Below are 13,052 nucleotides of genomic sequence, written 5' to 3' on the forward strand. Positions count from 1 at the left end.
ACTTTTATACATACAGATCAAAAGAGGACAAGGGGCAGGTAAGGGGGCAGGTCCCTTACCTTGCAACAAGTAGTTCAAAGAGAAACATCAACAGCATAAAAAAGAAAGCGGTACAATTACAGCTTTGTGCCAGATGACGGACCATGCAGGATCTGCTAAGCTGTCAGAGAGTCTTTCCTGGCGAGATCTTTTCACGAAGGAAGTTCCGGAGCAGGGAGCAAAGAGTGTCCATTCATAAAACTGGGTGAGGCTGGTTATCTGGTTATCAGATGGGCTGCTTCCTTGAATGATGTCCTCGGGCTCCCGCGCCTCAGTCCCGCAACACAAGAAAGTTCAAATGGTCCAATGGTGATCTTGATGCGTTCTTCAACGGCCAGGATATCTGGGGTGCCATCATCAGATTCAATTTGTAATTCCAAAGGGTCTTTGTTTTCGCTAAAGAGATCTGCCGGGTGTTGGCCCAAACTGATGCTCCTTCCGCACATGCAGAATAATGCACTTTCAAACTGCTTTCAATGCTCTTTGAAGCTGTGCAGAATAGCAAAATCCACTTGCAAACAGTTGTGAAAGTGATTTGAAAATGCATTATTCTGCGTGTGCGGAAGGGGCCTGAGTTCCAAGACTAACTTCCTTGGGTCTTAATATCAGCCGTTACAAGCTATTGCTTTTACTAATAGATACAAATATCTAAAATAACATATCTAATTTAATCATTAGATGCAATCCTAAAGAACTTACAATAAAAGAGCACAAACAAAATATCCTAAACTAACATTAATAAACCTTAAATCAACTGGAACACCAAGCTAAGACATAAGCCTAAACATTGGGCAAACAATAAATCTTACACTGAGGGGCTAACATTAAATCTTAAAAGGGATAAAAGCAAGAAGAAAACCATGTGAAACATTAGCATACTCATATGTACACATCCTTTCTGGATAACACTGGATAACACACACTTCTGGATAACACTAATCTCTTTGCTCTGGTCCTTAGCCAGTGTAGTTTGGTGATAGGCTTAGGAAAATATTTTTCATATTTTCCTGGTGGTAACATTATCACCATAGAGGAAAAAAACCAGTCCCTTTTGGTGATGCAATAAGTGGAAACAAGGTACTGGGGAATATTCTGGATCTCTCTGCAGTGTCCACTTGCGGAGCTTCTCTTTCAGGACATTAAAGTTTGGTTCTTTGTAAACGCTATTGAGCAAGAAGACCAAATCATCATAGGTACAGAAACATTCTTTACCTGTCCATCACACAGCTGTCTGATCTGTTATGGCCTAGTAGCTTTTTGAAGGCCCAGCTAGTTAAACTTTGGTGCTTTAATCTTCTGAATCACTCAAGCATTTTGTCTCAAGCCTTGAAACACACAGTAAAATTAGATGAGATGAACCACCTAGAAAACAGAGGAGGCTTGCTGTGAATTCAGGCTTTGAAGGGCCTTAAGATAAATCACCTGGATTTTCCTTTAGGAATATACTCAGCCAGGGCTCATCTAACTATTCTTCACTCTCTTTCAGGAAGGGAATACATCCAAGACAGCTGTGGAAGTTAAAAGTGGAAGTAGTAAAAGTATATACATTCTCATGAGTGCTTTTGTTAGGACACAAGTAGGATGACTCTGATGTGATGCTCACATGAGTGTCTTATATACTCAGTCAGGTCCTGGTGCTGGGAAAGCAATCAAAGGTATTCAGCAGCAGTTATTGGAAGGATGTTTTCTTTCATGAAAGCTTGCAAGTTCTTACTTTCAAGTCCAAGAGGCTGCATCTCCATTTTCAGTGTAGTAAAACTTGACATTTTCTTTCTTATAACTTTTGTTATGCTAAGCAGTTCACTGTGATTGTTGATCATGGTATTTAGTTACTAATCTTCACCCAAACAGAAAGTAGCCATTACCTGTGGTTTATTGGGTGATCTCCACTGCCCTCTTGTGGTAAGGTTGCTGGTCCCTTGCTTGAATAATTGCACATCAATGCAACACCTTCTTAACCAGAATGTGTCTCAAACACAAACCTTCCAACTTCCATTGCTTTACTATAAACCTTGGGATTTGAAAGATTATCATTTCCAAAAATTGTGATGTCAAGGTAAAATCATAATAGTATCAGATTATCCAACTGATTGTATTGACTTACTCTGTGTAATCCCACTTCAGTCCCCAGTAAGAAAGGTGGCCTATACATGAATAACGCAAATATCCCTCTTGAGATGGGTATTAAACAAGGTTGCCCTCTTTTTCTTATTTTTGTTCTCTTTTAGAACCTCTGGCTTGTGCTATCAGACAACCTAACAACATGCATGGCTTTGTACATAACTCTTTGTAATTGAAATTTATTTTTATGCAGATAATCTTTTATTAGGGTGTTGTGGATTTTCCGGGTTGTATGGCCATGTTCCAGTAGCATTTTCTCCTGATGTTTCACCTGCATCTGTGGCTGGCATCTTCAGAGAATCCTTGATGATGCTTATGTATTTTTAAACCAGTGGCCTGTCACCTGGAGATTAGCTGGTAAAAAAGGACTCTGGTAAAAACTAAAATATATTACAGCACTGGAGACAAAAATGTCTACCTCCCATAGCATAGTCCAATGGATTGAGTAATTTATACTACTATCAATATTTGAATATATGGCATATAAATGACACTTGCACATAGAAATATTTTTAGATACCTGGAAACCTTTTATGTGTAGACTTGTCACCATCAATGTTATATTTTCTGTTTCTTTTCTGTTTGGGGGTAGGAATTTTTTAAAAAGAAACTAAGCTGAACTAAAACAAAATAAATGTTGTTTTTCAACTTACTTTATACTGCAGCAGTAGGAAGTTTCTTAAAATGCCATCATAATATCAGTCTTTAAAGGGTGCAAGACAAAATGGTTTGATTTTTTTTTCTTGAAGGCTTGTCATTTGCAAACACCTGGTAACCCTCATGTTGTCACATTTGCAAACCAGCCCAAGTGATCTTCACTCTGCAATGTATGCAGACACTGCTGTTTTCATACATTATAGGAACATTGAAATGTGCAATATAAAGGAAGCTTTTTCACACTGAATTTCTGGAGGCATACTTCAAGCAGGTGAATTTAATGAAGTAATGTATGAACCAGGAACAATGCTCTCAGGACTGAAGTCAGTATGTGTTTTCTGCGCCATTGCTACCAAAAGTTTAATGAATAACCTAGTGAATGGATGCTACTGTTGACCCCACTGCCAGGATTGCAGCACATGAATTCTATGGCGCCCAAGATCATCACAAGCCCATGCAAGTTAGGAAGTGCTCCTGAAACCCACTGCTCAGTACTGATAAAACAAACAAAAATACCCCCAAACCAATACAGACTTCTCATACACTTCAAATTAATGATGACAGCCAATTCTGCAGTAACCTAGGAAATCTGCTGTGCAAGTTTACCCATCAAGTTCAAGCAAAAAGGTTTCGAATCAGTATTGTCTCGACATCTCCACGCTGGGGTCCTGGACAATGAACTCTGCCCTATCTCTCATTTCATGTCTTTTGCTCACTGAAACTATGCAATTTCAAATACAGAGAATTAAAACAAAGCAAAATGCAAAACCAAAAGCCTTTTATTAGAACTAAGCAAAATAATGCGAATAACGTCTAAGCTTTCAAGTCTGCCAGGCTGCGGAACGGTTCTGGAGAACTCCAAAGCTTCCTCGTTCATGGTCGCGTGATTCTGGATGCTTGATCCTAATATAAGACATTGCACAGCCTTTGTTTCTGCCCCTTCCACACATGCAGAATAATGCACTTTCAATCCACTTTCACAATTGTTTGCAAATAGATTTTGCTATTACAGCTGCAAAGTGCATCGAAAGTGGTTTGAAAGTGCATTATTCTGCATGTGTGGAAGGGGCCAGTCTGAGAAACCTCTTGATCGTTTTCGGGGCTTACAGCACTGTAAACATTTAACCTCTTAATGTGGCTGAACCGCCTCACTTGAGGGGCAGAGAAAGAAAAATCTCCCCGAAGCGGGGCCTTCCTTCCCCTCGTACTCTGCCACAGCCTCCTCGCGCTTTACTTAGACGCAACCAACTTCTCCCGGAAGGGGGAACAATGAGAAACACCGAGACAAACCGTGCAAAAGTGATAAGCATTTCATACTCTCACACACAAACAATCCATGTGCAAAAGGCATGCAGAAACAGGAGAAAATTTGGGAAGTTGCCAAGAAGACCCTCCCTTCGAAGAACGTTTGCTTTTAGGGAAAAATCAGTTACTCTCACTCTAACCACCCCCTTGCCTGGAATGGTTTAATCGCCTAGCAACCGACTCCGGCGTCTGAGGCTTGGAGACAGAGCAGCCGCTCAGCGCGAGAAAACCGAGACGGGCGGCGGCGGCGGTGGCTGCTGCTGCTGCTTCTTCCTTGAGATCCTACCTGCCAGACTAGCCTCGGGAGGTGAGGTTGGCCCTCCTGAGGAGTGGCGTGGTGGTGGGGGACGGATATGTCCTGTCTGAGAAAGCCTGAGCAGTTCTGCCATGTTATTTGACCGGGGGGCGAGTGAGGAGGGGACAGAGACTTGCCCAGCAATCCTCAAGCCTGAAACCACTGGAAACGGAAGGGCGCTGTTCTGATGAAACCCCCCAAAAAACCGACCTGTCCTCTGTAAGCAGTCCTGACCCATTGAAGGACTCTTCACATGGTATAATATTCCTTCCTGAAATCCAGGTGTCATTGAAAACATGGGGCTACCCTCTACTGAATTATGCAGTTGCTCTGTCGAGGTCAGACTGGCAGTGGCCCTCCAGGGTCATATCGCCTTCTATAACAGGGGTCTACAACATGTAGCTCTCCAGATGTTCATGGACTACAATTCCCATCAGCCCCTGCCACCATGGCCAATTGGCCATGCAGGGGCCTGCAACCTGCAGCTCTCCAGATGTTAATGGACTACAATTCCCATCAGCCCCTGCCAGCATGGCCAATTGGGGACGGATGGTGGGAGATCATGGCCAATTGGGGACGGATAGTGGGGGACCAATTGGCCATGCTGGCAGGGGCTGATGGGAATTGAGGTCCATGAACATCTGGAGAGCTGCAGGTTGCAGACCCCTGTATGCTGGGGACTGGGAACCCTCCCCATACTGTACATATCTGACAGCACTCTTTGGAAATCTGCAGCCAACTGCTGTGCCCAAGTATGGATAAAACATAACATGGCACAATGATTTTTTTTTTGTTGGTGGTGGTGTGGATTTCAGGTATTTTCCTATGTGGAAATGATTTAGATTGAATCAAGTTGCCATGTGTGAAGTGGCCCTCAGGATAGTTCTCATGTGGGGCTCATACATTTTTTTTCCCTAGCCTTTAATTAAAGGGGGAATTCCTGAATCAGTGATACTGATTTAGCCAACCTGACTTGGTCAAAGATGAGAGTTATCATTGGCCATTAAAACGTTTTCCAGTAGAGACTTCAGGAGATGATGTGACTCTAGTACAGGCATAAATGCCACTTGTGCCAGCATAAGGGGCATTTGCACTGGTGCAGAGTGATGGGGAACTGTGCGACAGCATAATGCTGGGGCACCAGCACAGCCTTGGAGGCAGCACTCTTCCAGTTCAGGAGTGTGTGCTGGCACCAAAGGGAGTATTTCCAGGGTGGGCTGGCTTTAGTCAGCTTCCTGAGTCCTTTTAAGCCTAGAAACACCTCCATTTGCCGGCACAGACTTATGCTGGCAAAATCTGTGGCACAGCCAATTGTGTGACACAGGTCACTTTCATGAAGGAGGCAATATGGCTGCACAATGTCTGTGCCATGGTGCAACTACCCTCCCAAGGATTGGATTGTGTGTGTGAAATGCTTATCACTAAATAAAGCTGCTGCACCAGAAGAGATCCAGAGGGGAATCAGGAAATTACAGGCTATTCAGCCTAATGTTTGTCCCAGGCAAATTAGTAGAAACTGTAGTCAAATATAGAAGTGTTAGGCACATAGAGGAACCAAGCCTGCTGAGGGAAACTAAGCATGGTTTCTGCAAAGGGAAGTTGTGCCTTATTAACTTTTTGGCGTTCTTTGATAAAGTGAACAAGCATGTAGACCACAGTGACCCAGTAGACATTATATACTTGGTTTCAAAAGACTTTGACAAGGCCCCTCACCAAAGATTGATTAAACTTCAGGAGTCATGGGATAAGAAGACAGATTCTCTTATGGATTAAAGATTGGTTACATAACAGTGCGCAAAGAGTAGGAGCTGATCAGTCTCTTGTTGGGATTTAGTTTGAGGGTGCTCGTTTTTGTTGATGAAATGAACTAAGCCTTTAATATAGGATGGTGTTTCTCCGATATGGGTTTGTAAACAGGTAGCCAAGAGTTTTGCTCATTCATATGTAGGGGATCTAGTGGCACTTACAATGGGTCTGGCTGGGATGAAATCCTTGGGGATTTTGTGGAGTTCAAACACTATTCAACAATACTACAAACTGCTTTCTTCCCCCCTCTCTCCCCTCCATGGCCTCACTTGACTCCAGCTTCTTACATGAGTCATACACATTAAATCCACCAGGACACATACAAATGCAAGTGCACCTGAACAGTTGCAAATGCTCCTCTCCCACCAGAACACATAGAAATGCAATTGCAAATAAACTTCACCTGGACACTTGCCAATGCACCTCACCTCTTTCCACCTGAGAGGACAACAAGACTGATTACACAGATCACTCCATGCATGCATCTGAAGATGCCAGCCACAGATGTGGGTGAAATGCTAGAAGCTAAAACCATCAGACCTTAGCTACCCACCCTGAAAACCCACAACAGCCAGTTGATTCTTGCCATGAAGGCTTTCAACAATACATTAACCTCAATGTCATTTTCATATGGCCTTTCATGTGTATCCGAGGCCAGATATTTTTTTTTTGCAAGGGGAGGTGGTAATCACTTTCTACATACTGCATAAGTCTGAGGGCAATGTGCTTTACTGTTCCGTATTTGTAGTAGTATTTGGATTGGGAATGTTTAAGTTCTTTTAAAAATCTTGTATGTTGTGCTTAATTCTTCAAATGAGTGTGACATTAAGGGAAGCTCAAGCAATCTGATAGAGAGTTAATATTTTTCTCCCCCAGATTATCAGTCTACTAATCTGATGGTGTCCTTTTTTGCCTTTTATTGTTACTAGAATTGGCTTTCTTAAAGTAATTTTCACTTTGTCTGTTAAAACCATTGAGTCATTTTGAACCTAATTAAAAAGCAATGATTTTCTTCACCCATTTGGTTGAAATGTTGGATCAAAGAGATAAAGCTGAAACGCTAGATCAAAAGCTCATGCCAGATGGTAAGAAAAATGCGTGGGTGTTCAACATCGTGGATATGTAATCCTGGCTTTGACTAAGAAATTGAAATTGTTGTTTTGCCATCATTACGCACACTGTGGTTTATGTTGTATCAGCATTCTATCATGGCATGATCTCCATTTGCTTAATATTATTAAATGACTTTGTAAAATATAGTGCTCTAGTATTATCCTGAAAGGGTATTTTTGAGATGTTAAAGAACTTGCAGTATATATGAAGAGTGCTTTTGGTTATGTGTTCTGTAGATAAGGTGCATATCAGCAATTATGTGGTGTCAGCATCAGTGAAATGGAATCTTAATTGTTTATTGTAGTTATGATTGTAGTTAATTTAATATGAAAGGAAACTTCTACTTAGCTTATTTCTTGGAGCAAGAAATTCCTCTTTTGAGCACAAATAAGATCATCATCATCAACAGCAACTTTATTGTAGAGCAATAGGTCATCACAATATTACAGTATCAAAACACATAGATCAGCATAATACACAAGCAGAAAAATTGAATAAGATCAGGGATATTTAAGATTTTGGGAATACTTTTTTGAGGCCTTAAAGAAAATAGTAAGAACTGTGCAGCCCTTCCTGGCAACCTACAGGTGTTCTGGGAGGGATTCCAGGCACAAGAGGCACAAGGAGAGAAAAGGTAAATATGTTTCAGGAGGCAATAGACCTTCAGATAGCTGAAGGTGACCGAACTGGAGAAGTGAACGTCACAGGGAGGAATGGTTTCAGAGGGTAGCTGGGTTGGTCTAAAGTAGAACAGTTAGATATGAATCCAGAAACACCTGACAGTTTCAAGGTGTAAGCTTTCGAAAGTCAAAGCTCCCTTCATCAGATACATTAGAATCAAGATAAGGGTGGGGGGGGGGGGAGATAAAGAGAGCAAGACCATTTGAAGTTAAGGAGCAGTTTATGCTGGATCTGGCAGTACAAGAAAGGGTTGGTTGTCAAAGAAGTGTCTCACATGATTATAATAATGTGAAAGTTAGATGATTTCTGCGGCTGGATATAGGTGAGGAGATCAGATAGGAAGATATTTCAGAAAACAGGTGAGAGATTGTTAGAGTATCAGCCAGAGATTTCATGAAGGAAGTGGAGAGGAAAGTCTGTGGCCATTTGTGCATGCACTACATGCTCCATCGTTGATAAACAGTTAATGGTCAATCTTTGCTTTGCAATGGGGGCTTTCTGTTTGCACTATCTCCCCCCCCCCCAACTTTTTTGTTTTCATCTTTGTGGATCCCCTGAAGTATCTCCATCTGGCCCAATCCGCCATTTTGCCTGCCAGCCTGCTTTTTTGCCATGCATTCTGGAAGTTGCTTTCCAGCTTTGGTGGGGGTGGAGAAGGGACATCTGGTTTATCGATAGTTTACAGACCAGGAGATTAAAAAAGAAGCCTTGCAGTTAGTTGATGCGTGATCAGAGGGAGAAGGCTGGTGGAAGGCAGCAGCCGCCGGCGTTCCAAAGAAACCATCTTCTCATTTTTCCCTCCTCACCCTTCAGTGTTGTGCAAAGGGAAGCCTGGCAGTTGGGAGGCTCGGGTGTACTTTCTCTGCTAACCAAGCCTTGCCAATTTCACTTGGTTCACTGCACCACTTATAGACAGCACTGTAAAAGGTTTTCAAATCATGGTATTTTGTGACTTTATTGTGTTCTTTTTCAATGACCCTGCTGTCCCCAGGTATTGCTATGTCGATAAATTATACCCAATCAAAAAAAAAAAAAAGATGCCCCTGTAACCTCAGCTTGTGGGTTCTGTGGGGCAGTACTTGGAAGGAGTTGCAAAGAACCAAATTTAAACAAAACAGTTTACTTCTCTTTACAAATAACATTAAATATCAACATTTAACGTTACAATTCAAGGTCCTGTTCAGGTTGCATTTCAAGTCCTTCTATTTACAGTCTACTGATATTGCCAAGTCCAAATTCTTCTTTGCAAGTTGGCTGGCTCCTGAAGACTCCAAGGGCTTGATGAACAGGTTGCAACATGATGAAGGTCTCCAGGAGAACTCTCACCCATTACAACCACAAAAGAAAACCCTGAAACAATAAACTCCAACATTTACAACATAGCAAAAACAACAACTACCTTCCCAGTAGTTCCCAACAATATTGCAATTACCTTAACAAGGTGTTAAGGGCTTATAGAAATCAAGGTCCGAGTCTGGTACCCTTGTCTTCTCCAAAGAGCTCTCTCCTGCAGCCTCTTGCTGCTCTGAGTCTCCACCCCTTACTGGGTCAGCCCATTCTGGGCCAACCCATTCTGGGCATGGGGGTTACACCCCCCTTAGGCACGTGTCCTAATTGGGAGCAGTCAGTCAAATCGACTTCAAGCTGGCCCTATCCATGATTCTAACATTCTAAGCATACCCAAACTGTGAACCTGGTGTTTCAGAGGGTAAAATCCATCCAGCACTGACTGAACTAACGTCTCATCAGCACAACCTCTAACCTAGAACACCTCGTTCTTGCCTGGATTCTTGCCTTCAATTCATTCACCCTTATCCAATTTATTGCTCATTCTAAATAATGACTAAACAAGTTCACACCTTCTTTAGCAGCCCAAAACAAGAGATAAAGATGTGTTTCCTCTGTTTTCTGTTGCTCCTCCCAAAGCTCCTAGCTGTCTTTCCCGGGATGTTCAAGCTGATGCTTCAATGCATACAAGGGAGAACAGTGCCTTGCAGAACCCACGAGGAAAGCAGCAGTCTCCTAGCATTATTTTGCCAATAGTTACCTATCATAGCAATATTAAGGAATTCCCCTGCATGAACCTCCTAAAACCTGATCTTCACAAAAGGAGAACTCATGGGAGGAAGGTGGGCAATGAAGTAGAAGGAACTGCTGTGGGGAAAATGTGGGGTGGAACAAAAAATCCCCAGGGAAATATTTATGCATGCTGATCTCCTTCGCTTTCCTTGCAAAGGGGGAAAAAGTTGTGTTTAGAAAGGAATTGGAAAACCCAGACATCCTGTGATTTGAAGGTGGGGTTAAGTGTCAAAAGGGGGAAAATGTGTGCATAAACAGGAAACTAACCTGAAGGGAATGTATGCTGAACACGAAGGAGACCACATGTGTGTAAATGGCCTGTATTTTTGGAAGAAGTGGCAGAAAATGTGAATGGTGGCATTGTCAACATACAAAGAGAATCTGGGGAGAGGAAAGCATGAGAGAAAGATGAGAAATTCCGATTACGGCATCCTGGGTTCAATCTAACAATGATATATCCAAACAAAAATATCCTGTAAGCAACTGGAAGTGTGGAAATAGATGAAAGGAGAAAATTCAGGGGAGAGAGCTGGGGATCAACAATATATAAGTGATATTGAAAGTCATAGGATTTAATAAAAATCCTCCAGGGACAGTGTGCACAGAAAGAGCACAAGAACACTTTTGTCAGATTCAGGATCCTAACAGACAAGGAAAAGCAGGGTAATAGCTCTCTGTTATGGAACCACTGCATGAGAAATTGAGTAGAAAGTTTATTTTGTTTTATTTTAGTTTATTTGGCTTGGCCAAAGTCAGGCTTGGGGTGCTAACATACACATTAAGTCACAAAAGTTATATAAGCTACAAAACAATGTTAAAACGTTCAAGAAATACTTTCTTCAGATGGCAATAAATCCATATTACCCATAAACACATACTAGCATCTGGGGTGGTGGTGGTGGATTTTCCCTTAACAAAGGGCTACAATTTACTAGCTGAAAAACACAAAAGACAAACCTGACTAGACTATCCCAAATCCCTTAACCCACTAACAATATAGCCTAGACCGTTTCCGCACGAAGGCGGAAACGGCCGGGTCGGCGTTTATGACGCCTACCCGACAATGCTGGGACCGTCCGCATGGACGGTCCTGGGAACAGCTGGGCAGCCGGCGCCATGGAGCGCTGGCGCCCGGCCGATCCGGCATGTCCCCGGGCCTCCGGCGCGTCGCCGAGGCCTGGGGACACGCTTAGCGCCCTGCTCCACTGGCTGGGGCAGGCGTGTCCCCAGAGCACCGGCGGCAACGCCGGCCGGGGTCAGCAAGGCTCTGCGAGGTGGGGAGGCTGGCGATGAAGCCACTGCGGGCAACGGCAGTGGCTTCACCGGCAGCAGGAGCTAAAAGAGTGCTGGGAAGCGCTCTGGGGAAACGCCAGCTTCGAGCTCGCGGTAGCCCATGAGGGCAGTCGCGGCTGCGTTGCAGCTGCTTGCCCGATCTTGAATATGGCGGCCTGGAGACGGCGTTTTTACCGTCTCCAGGTCGCCATTCATTGCCCGTGCGGAAATGGCCCTAGTAACAATCCTCCTCACCCCCTGCTGCATCTATGGAATTCTGCCAGACAGCAATTTGGCAGTCAAATACAGATCCTCCGGAAGGGTACCACAAATGGACGAACTAAAAATCTATGATTCAGTAAACTACACAACCTAGCGGACCCAACAACATCCTTCCCTAGTCCAACAGGGAATATTTTAAAGTGCATCAGTGCCCACAACCAGTCAGAGTCAATTTGGAAGCCCCAGGTATCATCAGGCTACTGTTGGAAAGAAGTGGGTTTGCTGTCAGTAGCTGGTTCTAATATGCACACGACCAAGTTCTTTGTTTCTAACAGAAGGAGATGGTAATGGAGAACTAGCTAAAGGAAGAGAACTAGATGGTGGAAGATGGAGAACTAGCTGGGGCCAAAGTCGCAGAAATGTGCAGAGTGAAAATCAAGCAAAAGAGATAGCAATGATGTCAAAGACTGTGGATTTGGCAATGAAGCTATTGCCAACTATTTTAGTGAGGGAAGTTCCCATATAGTGAACAGTGTATAAACCAGACTGTAGGAGATTGAGAAAGAGTTGGAAAAGAGAGAGTTAAGGCTGTGAGATGAAGCTTGGAGGCAAATGGTATGAGGGAAATCAGGTGGTGGTTGGACAGGAGGATGGATTAGGGGTGGCTTTTTGAGTATGGCAGAAACACTGTTTGAATATAGTAGGAAAAGAACTAGAGGAGAGGAATAAGTTGACTATGTGGTTGAGAGTAGGGAAGATGGCAATGGAGATGGCACTATAAATCAAGGGGGACTATTATTCAAGGGATGTGTAAGTAGACTGATCAATTGAATAGTTCTCATCAAATGAGACAGAAAGGGAAAGGAAAGGTCGAATGAGAGAAAGCTGGAAAATGAGGGAAATGATGATGAAGACAGGGAAAGAGGTCAGAGTGGATAGTTTCTGTCCTTAGTGCTTGTTTTCTACCTTCAGTGCCCTGTTAAGACGTACCTTCCTCCTTTCCTCATGCTCCATTCAACACTTTGCCTCCTTCCTCAGGCAGTGAGAAGAGGTGGGATAGGCCTCACTAGGTCATCAAAAGTAGAGAAGAGGCATTGGAGATTCCTAAAGCTGATGTGATCCTGTAGATCAGGGAGAAGTAAAAATGCTGCTTAGCCAAGGAGATACTGAGAAGGACAGTAAGTTCCTGGTGGACAAAAACAGCCAATTGTTTTTATCCTCCACAGGTGTTCAGCTGCACGATGCTAAATGGTAATGGAATGAATGTGTCAGAGTTGGGGGTCACAGGGATAATGGTCTATTGGGAGATTCAAGTAAATGAGTCAAGAGTTAAAGAAGGAATGAATAGAAGAAGGTAGAATATGCAGTCATAGAAGAGGGGATAAAGCTTTTGGGAAAAACCATTAAATCAATGGACTGGAGAAAGTCCCAAACTTCACGGCCCGAGGAAATGGCAGCCCCC

The 13,052-nt window shown here is 43.2% G+C and overlaps 1 protein-coding gene across 1 annotated transcript in view; it reads left to right on the top strand.

The window, feature by feature from the left end:
• The first annotated feature begins 4,302 nt into the window (after positions 1-4,302).
• The window catches only part of DNAH1 (dynein axonemal heavy chain 1), a 181,904-nt gene continuing 173,154 nt past the window's right edge, over positions 4,303-13,052 (top strand). The window contains 1 exon segment of the mRNA XM_048487348.1: positions 4,303-4,429. The gene's annotated coding sequence lies outside the window, so the exon portion shown is untranslated.

This window comes from Sphaerodactylus townsendi, linkage group LG03, assembly GCF_021028975.2.
Source record: "Sphaerodactylus townsendi isolate TG3544 linkage group LG03, MPM_Stown_v2.3, whole genome shotgun sequence".
Taxonomy (NCBI): Eukaryota; Metazoa; Chordata; class Lepidosauria; order Squamata; family Sphaerodactylidae; genus Sphaerodactylus; species Sphaerodactylus townsendi.